Source organism: Arachis stenosperma, chromosome 6 (genome assembly GCF_014773155.1).
Source record: "Arachis stenosperma cultivar V10309 chromosome 6, arast.V10309.gnm1.PFL2, whole genome shotgun sequence".
NCBI classification, from domain to species: Eukaryota; Viridiplantae; Streptophyta; class Magnoliopsida; order Fabales; family Fabaceae; genus Arachis; species Arachis stenosperma.
Window position 1 is genome coordinate 12,607,601 of NC_080382.1, and position 9,263 is coordinate 12,616,863.

Consider the following 9,263-nt stretch of genomic DNA (forward strand, 5'->3'; position numbering starts at 1 on the left):
CGACCCCGCCCCGCCTCTCCCAAGAACCCACCCCGCTAAAAATCCATCTCGGTGCGGGGCGGGTATACCCGCCCCGAACGGATAGGGGCGGGGTGGGTACCGCGAGTTCGAGTAGGATTGCCATCCCTACTCTACATCAACCTTTTATATTGTGGAAATAGTTTTAATACAAATTGAAAATATTAAGAACAAAATTAAATGATTCAAAAATATTAGAGATAAAATTGAATTAAAATAAATGTTAACGATATTTTAAAAAGAATTTACAACTATTAGGAACAAAAAATATATTTTATTCTAAATTAAATAGAAATAAAAATATATTATATTCTAATAAATATGGTATATATATTTTGGGAATTATATCGATAGTATATTTCTCTATTTTGACTTCTTTTCACTAAGTCGAAATTGTATATTTTTTAAACGCCAAAATTAAAACCTTGTTTTAAATTTAACATGAATATTAAAGAATATGAATTATCCTTGTAAATGCATATATTTATACCAAAAAAAAAAAGTATCCGCACTAAAATCTTAAAGAATTATTTTTTTAAAAAAGTTCATTTTCTTGTTGAGTATAATAATATAATTTTTTATTACCTACAATGAATTGGAATGATAAAATACCCAAATGTCTAAAACTTAGGTATATAATTAAACAATTCAATTTATTAAAAATTTAGATTATTACACCACATAAATTCCTTTCAATATCACCAATTTTTTTCAAATTATTTGTATAAGCAATTGTCAACAGTATAAACAACGAAGAATAAAATAAACATAACGGTAATAATGTAATATAATTGCCTTGAGTAACTTGTGTAAAAAATTAATATTAATATGTACTTATAGATAGACAAACTCCAAACAAGTTTAGCTCTCTTCAACTCCGAAATTAAAGTTGTGAGCTACTTCCATTCAAAACAAAAATTGTTCATTTTTTCAAAGACAAAGGATAGTATCAAAGAAAGGACATATTTGATTTAAATTTTAAATATTTAAAGATGTGATAATTAATTTAAATTAGATTTAATTTATATTTTAAATTTTTAAAAATATTACTAAACAAATCAAAATCAAATCAAATCTTTTAATAAATTTAAACAATAAATTAAATTTAAATATAATTAGATAAATTTAAATTTGTGCTTTCCAATAAATTTAAAAGGAACTCTTGAGTTTTTTGGGAGTTAATACTCAAATTGGCCCCTGAAATTTGACCTCCGACTCAATTTAGCCCTCAAGGTTTCAATTAACTCTAATTGTACCCTGAAATTTTGTCCCGCGCCTCAATTTGGCCCTTCCGTCGTTTTCTATCACCGGAAAGCTGACTTGACAATTTTGGTAGACACCTGACAGCCTAGCAATTAGATGACGTGGCAAAATATTTGAAGGTATCAATTTAACCCCTAAAAATTTTAAATAAAACCTAGAAATTTCAATTTTCCCAAATCGAAGAGTGTCTCCAAGAAGTGAGAAGAATGTTGGGAAGCAGCAGTCAAAACTCAGGTAACTCTATTCAAATTAGAACATTAAGAAGGAAAGTTAAAGATACGTTATAATCCCCATTTACTCAAGCTTCTTCAAATATTTTTACTAAAAGAGCACATTCTTCCATTTAACAAATTGATATGCAAAGAGTTGATGTCAACTAACGTTAATGAAGCACATATTAGGATAAACACAAGCTTTATGCAAAAAATTTAAGGGAAGGATTCTTGAGAAATAAAATAGACTCCACTTTAATCATCAAGTCAATTCTTCCCTCGCAGATTCCAACTAGTAATCACACCCTTAAAATTCATGTATAAAAGTAGGATTCTTTTATCAAAATTATATTCTTCTTATGATCAAAACAATAGTACAAGAAGGAACAAAGAAACACATGAAAAAACATCACAATAAAATAAAAAAAACCTAGCAGAGAAAGAGTACGTACTCCGTACTCAAGGAGAATGAGAGAAGGAGAGAGCGGGGGCGAGCAGTTGAGGGTGAAACACGGTGAGGAAGATGGTCATGCCATCAGAAGAGATAAGGGAGAGAGCGTGGGTGGGTGTGTATCTGGTGTTAAGGAGGGTTCTTCTCGAGATGGGTTAGAAAAGCCATCCAATGTCTCTTTTCAAGATAAAGTTATTGGTGCAGAAAAGTCTAAGGCCTTTGCATTAATAGGGTCTTTATCTGGGGATGGTATCGCGACGGTCACATGTAAGCAAGATGATTCTCGTCCACCAAGTGTCAATTTTACCAAGGAGGCAAAGAGCTGTCTGGCTGAACCTTATAAGGAAGCCATCGTGATCAAGGTACTGGATAAGCATTATGGCTACACGGCTCTCATGCATAAGTTTCGGATAGTATGGCGCATCAAAGGAGGGTTTGATTTGTTGGATGTGGGGTTTGGATATTTTTTGATTAAATTTGATATTGCTGCAGATCGTGAGAAAGTCATTCTTGGTGGCCCGTGGTTGATAGACGGTCACTATGTTGCAGTAAAGCCATGAGATGTGGATTTTAGGCCATGCGAAAAATCCTTTGGATCAACGCTGGTATGGATTCGAGTCTCGGAACTTCTAATTTGGTGCTACCAGGAACAAGCAATGCTGCGAATTACTTTTGCAATAGGGATTCCGGTGAAAGTAGATTTGGCCACTAAGCTTGCAGAAAGAGAAAAATATGCCCGAGCTTGTGTTCAAATTAATCTTGAGTTGCCTGTAATTAAACATATTATAGTGAAGGGTGTGACTTATGAAGTGGAGTATGAGAGTTTACATACAGTTGATTTGTGCTACTTGTGCACGGTATGGGCATGATAAATCGTGTGCATGGAGAAAGAGTCCTTGGAAGGAAACGGAAATTCCTTTGGTGATGGAAAAAATAATGAATCCCCGACACTAGTGCCACACAACAATCATGAGATTCAAAAAGAGGCTGAATCAGAAGCTCGTGATTTAGGTGAGAATCCTCGTAATTTGTGTGAGAAATTAGGAGTTGTTAAAGGAAAGGATGTAGTTATGGAATCATTGGCTCCTCACGTGCCTGATGGTCATGTTAATGAGGCATGCATGGATGATGAAGAGGGCTGGCAACAAGTGCTGCGTAAGGAAAAATTCACAATGGGCCAGTCATCAGGTTTGAAGGACCAAGATGGAAAGCAGCACAAGTTTGGTTCGAGAAGGGTTCCAAGGCCCAATTTGCATGGTGATGGAGGCAAATCAATTGGCATTAGGATGGAGAAGCGAGAAAAACATGAAATTGCGCCATCTCCATCGCGCAAAACTCCTGCACGTCGTGGAATTTCTCTACGGAAGCGTCCTCGGCCTTCCTCCTTGCAGAACTCGCCAGTTGATAAAAATAGTGGCACAACGGAGAAAACTTTAGTAGATGGAAGCATGGCAGGTGCAGTGTCAGGAGGTCTGAAGGTGGCAATTATTAAGGATCAGAGTGTGCCAATACCGCAGGACAAACCACCTATTGAGGTTGGTGATTCTGTTTAGAGTTTATGTTCTTATTTATTCTGTCCTTATTATTTATGGATAGTTTAAATATGATTGTTTGGAATATTAGGGGTACTTCTAATAAGTTAGCCCGGGTGCATTGTAAGGAACTTGTTAGGAAATTTAGACATGTTTTCTTTATTGTGGTTGAAACTCACTCCCCTTTTCAGCATTTAAAATTATTTTGGAAAAGGTTGGGGTATCACTCTGTTGGTATAGTAGAGGCAGAGGGGCATAAGGGAGGTATTTGGTTTCTATCCTCTATGAAGGGTGTTTGTTGTAAGTTCATTGATGCTTTTGATCAGAGTGTTACTGTTGAGGTTCACTTTGATAATTTAATTTGGAGGTGTAGTGGTATTTATGGCAGTCCTTAATTTAAGAAAAGGGTTCTCCTTTGGGATTATCTTGTTGCACAATCCATGGTTTTTCAAGGACCTTGGATTGTTCTTGGTGATTTTAATGAAGTCAAATTTTCTCATGAATCTAAAGGCTGTCAATTTTCTCATCAAAGAGCAGACATGTTTGCTACTTCATTAGGGGATAGTGGTTTGTTTGATCTGAAGACTATTGGGAGGCAATTTTCTTGGTACAGGAGGGTGAAAAATTATGTTGACGTGGCAAAAAAGCTTGATCGAGTCTGTATAAATAGTAGTTGGTTATCTATCTTTCCAGAGGCTTATGCAGAAGTTTTAAATAGGCTTCAGTCTAATCATTGCCCTATTCTGGTGCGTTGTAAAGGTCGTCTTCAGCCTAAAGGGAATTGACCTTTCCAATTTTTTGCTGCTTGGGCTACTCATCTTGGGTATAGGGATATTGTGAACCAGTCATGGTGGTTTGGTAATAAAAGGATTCATGGCAAGCTTTCGGAAGTACAGAAGAATTCACTAGAGTTTAACTTGAAGGTATTTGGTAACATTTTTGTTAAGAAATGTGAATTAGAGTAGCAGATTAATTATTTACAAAAGCGTTTGGAAGTGGTGGATAGTATTTATTTGCGTCAGAAAGAGCAACAGTTGCTTGATGATTATAATAATACTCTAGTGCAAGAAGAGCTCCTATGGTTCCAAAAGTCCAGAAAGCAGTGGGTTAGGTTCGGGGATAGGAATACAAGATTCTTTCATATTCAAACTCTTGCGCGAAGGAAGCATAATAAGATTCATGGCCTTTTTCTCAAGGATGGAGTGTGGGAAACTGATCCAGAGGTTCTGAGTCAAGAAGTAGAGTCTTTCTATAAAAGCTTATTCTGTCATTTGGATGATGTTGATTTGGGTTGCCTTGGTGATGTGCCTCTTCCTTCTCTAAATGAGGAAGCTTGCAATAATCTTACGGCACTAGTTACTATGGAGGAAGTCAGAACAGCTGTTTTTCACATGAACTCTTTTAAAGCTCCGGGTCCTGATGGATTTCAAGCTTTCTTCTTCAAAGAATATTGGGAGATCATTGGTCTTGATGTTTGGAAGATAGTTAAGCAGGCATTCTCCGGTGTTACTCTTGATCCGAGAATGTTGGAGACTTTACTGGTTCTCATTCCAAAGGTTGAATCACCGGTATCTATGAAAGATTTCAGGCCGATTAGTCTTTGCAATGTAGTTTACAAGATCATCACGAAGGTCCTTGTTAATAGGCTTCGTCCTCATCTTGCGGATATTGTTGGCCCGCTTCAAGGAGGATTTATTCCGGGACGAGGAACTCCTAACAACATCATTATTGCTCAAGAAGTCCTCCACTTTATGAAGAAGACTAAATCAAAGAAAGGCACACTGGCCTTTAAGATTGATCTGGAGAAAGCTTATGACAGAGTTAACTGAAGGTTTTTAGCTCATACCCTTAAGAGCTTTGGTTTTCCTATTCCTAAACTTAATTTGATTATGAATTGTGTCACTGCTTCTTCTTTATCTATTCTTTGGAATGGGAGTCGTCTGAATGGCTTTACTCCTAGTCGAGGTCTTAGACAAGGAGACCCTATGTCACCCTATCTTTTTGTGTTGTGTATGGAGAGATTGGCATGCTTTATTAGTCATCAGGTTGATTTGGGCTTGTGGGAGCCGGTTGCTATTTCTAGAGGGGGACCAAGAATATCCCACTTAATGTTTGCGGATGACTTACTTCTATTCTGTAAAGCTACAAAGAGACAAGTGCAAAATGTGATGTTGGTTTTAGAGACTTTTTGCAAAGCATCTGGGATGAAGATTAATGTGGAGAAGTCTAAAGCGCTTTGCTCTAAGAATGTCTCTGCAACAAGGAAAGATGTTTTTACTGGGGTATCCTCTATCAGATTTGTCCAAGACTTGGGCAAGTATCTTGGAGTTACCCTTAGCCATTCTAGGGTGACTCGTTCAGCTTTCAATGGTGTCCTGGATAAGATTCAGAGTAGGCTAGCAAGCTGGAAAGGGAGTTTACTCAATCGGGCTGGTAGACTCTGCTTGGTTAATTCTGTTGCCGCCGCTATTCCCACGTACCAGATGCAGGTCTCTATTTTTTCCAAAGGAATCATTAGTAAATTGGAGTCTATGATGAGGAATTTTCTTTGAAAAGGACAAGTTGATGGAAGAGGATTGAATCTTGTTACTTGGAAGGTACTGGTTACTCCAAAAAATATGGAGGTTTGGAGATTAGAGATCTTTATTGTGTAAATATTGCTCTTCTTGGGAAGCTAGTTTGGACTTTTTTCCAGCAGCCAAACAAGCTATGGGTCCAATTGTTGGATACCAAGTACCGATCATCTCTATATGACTGTTTTAGTTATCCTAAGAACAAGGACTCTCCCATTTGGAGGTGTCTTTGCAAGGCTTGGGAAGTGTTGAAGGATGGGTTTGCTTGGTGTATTGGAAATTTGAACAAGAATTTTTGGTTTTCTAGCTGGAGGAGAGAAGGACGGTTATCTAATGAGATGGATTATGTTCACATTTCTTATTCGAATCTCCGGATACAGGATATTTGGTCGGTTGGTAGGTGGCATTTGGATACTCTTTATTCTCCTTTATCTCAAAATCTGAAAGGTAATATTCTCTCTTACAATCTAGATGAACAAGCAGGTCTGGAAGTGGGTTGGTATTGGAGCGGGTCTGCTGTCAAAGTCTATAACTTACACAATGGTTACTTGTGGTTGTGTAAGCAACTGTTTGGTTGGGAGGAGCGGGAGAATTGGCTTTGGCTTTGGCGTCAGCTTGTTCCGGAAAAGCATAAGTTTTTGGCTTGGTTGTGTCTTAAGGAGGCTCTTTCTACTGCAAGTTTTCGCTTTAGAAGAGGGATGTTGTCATCGGATAGGTGTCCAAGATGTCTTTCTAGCCAGGAATTGGTTTTACATTGTATTCGGGATTGTCCAAAAGCTCAGCTTGTCTGACATAGGTTGGATATTTCTTATCATCCTTTGGATTTGAAGAACTGGCTCTTGTATCATAGTAGAGAGCATCCGTTCAAGTTCTTTTCGGGACTTTGGTGGATATGGCGAGCAAGAAATAATGACATATTTAATCCCCATGAAACTTGGCCTCAGGAAAAAGTGATTTGTCTGGCATTAACTTCAGAAAAGGAGCTTAGGAATATTTTTGAATTACAACGTATGTCCCTTCCCTCTACTCTAAATGGTTTTTGGAATCCCCCATCCATTGGTACTTTTAAGATTAATTGTGATGCTAGTTATTTTGGTTCGGGTGATAGTGTTGGTTTTGCTTGTGTTATTAGAGATTGTAATGGGAGTTGGCAAAGGAGGTGTTTGGTAATGATTGAGAGTAATAGTATTCTTCAAGGAGAATTGTTTGCTATTTGGAGAGGATATCTCTTAGCTTGGGATGTGGGTCAACGAGATGTTATTTGTGAGACGGATTGTGTTGAAGCATTTAATCTTGTTACTCAAGATGGTTTTGGGTTTATTGATCCATTGGTGCTCAAAATAAGAGATATCATGCATTGGAATTGGCGTGTTGACTTTCGTTTGATTATGAGAGATGCAAACACGGTGGCAGATACTATGGCAAAGATGGCGATGAAGTTACAACTTTCGCATGTGGAGCTTCTTTCACCTTGGGAGGAGTTTAAGCGTAGTCTTAAACGGGACTGCCCCTCTATTTAAGCAGTTCCTTGTTTTGTTTGTTTTATTTTTCTTTGTTTAATTTATTTCAGTCACAAAAAAAAGAAACACATGAAAGCAAAATTATCATGTGTGTTCATTGATGCAGACAATGTTCAGCACAGAAAATACTTTATTTTTACAAGAAATTACCCAATCAACAATTAAATTAAAATGGGATATGAAGGAGTAAAATTGTTATTTTAAAATAGAATATGAAGAATCAAAGACTGCTCAAACGGACAAAGAATTGAACGATTTAGTTGATCACAGCCACACACATGCAAAAAAATTAAACCCTAACATACAAAAATTCTATCATCATCAACAACCATAATCAACCACATTCTCCCAAAGTTTCACTGATGAAGTAGAGTGAAAAAAAAATGAAAAACAACGCACAACCAACATTTTGAGAAAAACAGAGCATGGCAGTTGAGAGCATCGATCTTGTTACTAACCTGTTTTTTAAAAGATGACTCCCAGGTAATTAATCTTCACAATGGGAGTAGAAACAAGTAAGAAACGCTTTAAATCTCCATTAACATCCATGGTGCTTCTCTGACGGGAAGGAAAACGAGGAGAAGAGGAAGAAGAGAAAGGGTCAACTGGGTTTCACCTTTGAAGTGGTTAATGTTTGGATTTTCATTTAGTCCCTTTCTAAGGTGAACGACGTCGTTTCTAAAGATTTCGGCGCCAACAGTAAAACGGCGTCGTTTTGAGACTGTCATGTGTCATTTAAAATTGTTAGGTCAGCTCTCCGGTGACGGAAAACAATGGAAGGGCCAAATTGAGGCGCGAGACAAAATTTCAGGGTACAATTAGAGTCAATTGAAACTTTGAGGACTAAACTGAGTCGGGAGTCAAATTTCAGAGGCCAATTTGAATATTAACTCGTTTTTGGTTATTCTCACTTAACCCAATAAATTTTATGAGTGCGTGCCATAATTTTAGCACCACTATTTTTTAGACAAATTCTTGTCCTTTTGATATTCAATGTTAGTATAGTATAGTTCTTTGAGTATTTAGATTTTTGAACATGATAAAATTATCATTTTATATCTTGTTTCTAAAATAATGAAAATACATGTATCAATTAAATATATAAATTTGGATTAAAATGAGAAGTAGTAAATTTAATCTTTTAATATATTAACAAATTATATATAACCAAAATGGTTTTTAGAAAATAACGTGATGGCTGTTTTAAATTATGATTTGATCGCTACGATATAAATGGACAAATTTAAATTATGTGTTTGAAATTTGAATAGGCAGTTTTAAATTACGTTACTTGAGTTAAAACTGTTCATTCAAATCGTCTATGTCCCATGTTAATTGAAACGTTTAGAATAATAACATGAGAAAGCTATTAGTTTAAATTTTAAAATATAGATAAGATATAAAATAACAAATATATATCGAATTTTATTTTTTAAATCGAACAAAATTATATTTTTAATACCATTTTCTCATTTTAAAAATTATATTTTTATACCTATAAAAATTAAATTTTTTATAATTACAAGTACTCATATTTCGTTTATAGTGTATTTTATACGTATTTTATTTACAGAATAAATGAAATTCACTATATTTTGTTTATAGTATAAATAAAATACGTGCAAAATTAATTCGTTTACACTGTAAACAAAATATGTTTGAAAATGGATTTCGATAAAAACTTTGAAAAGGAT

At 35.8% G+C, this 9,263-nt stretch overlaps 1 pseudogene; it reads left to right on the forward strand.

Annotated features, from left to right (window-relative positions):
* The first annotated feature begins 1,961 nt into the window (after positions 1–1,961).
* Positions 1,962–7,569, forward strand: LOC130933688 (uncharacterized; annotated as a pseudogene).
* The last annotated feature ends 1,694 nt before the right edge of the window (positions 7,570–9,263 follow it).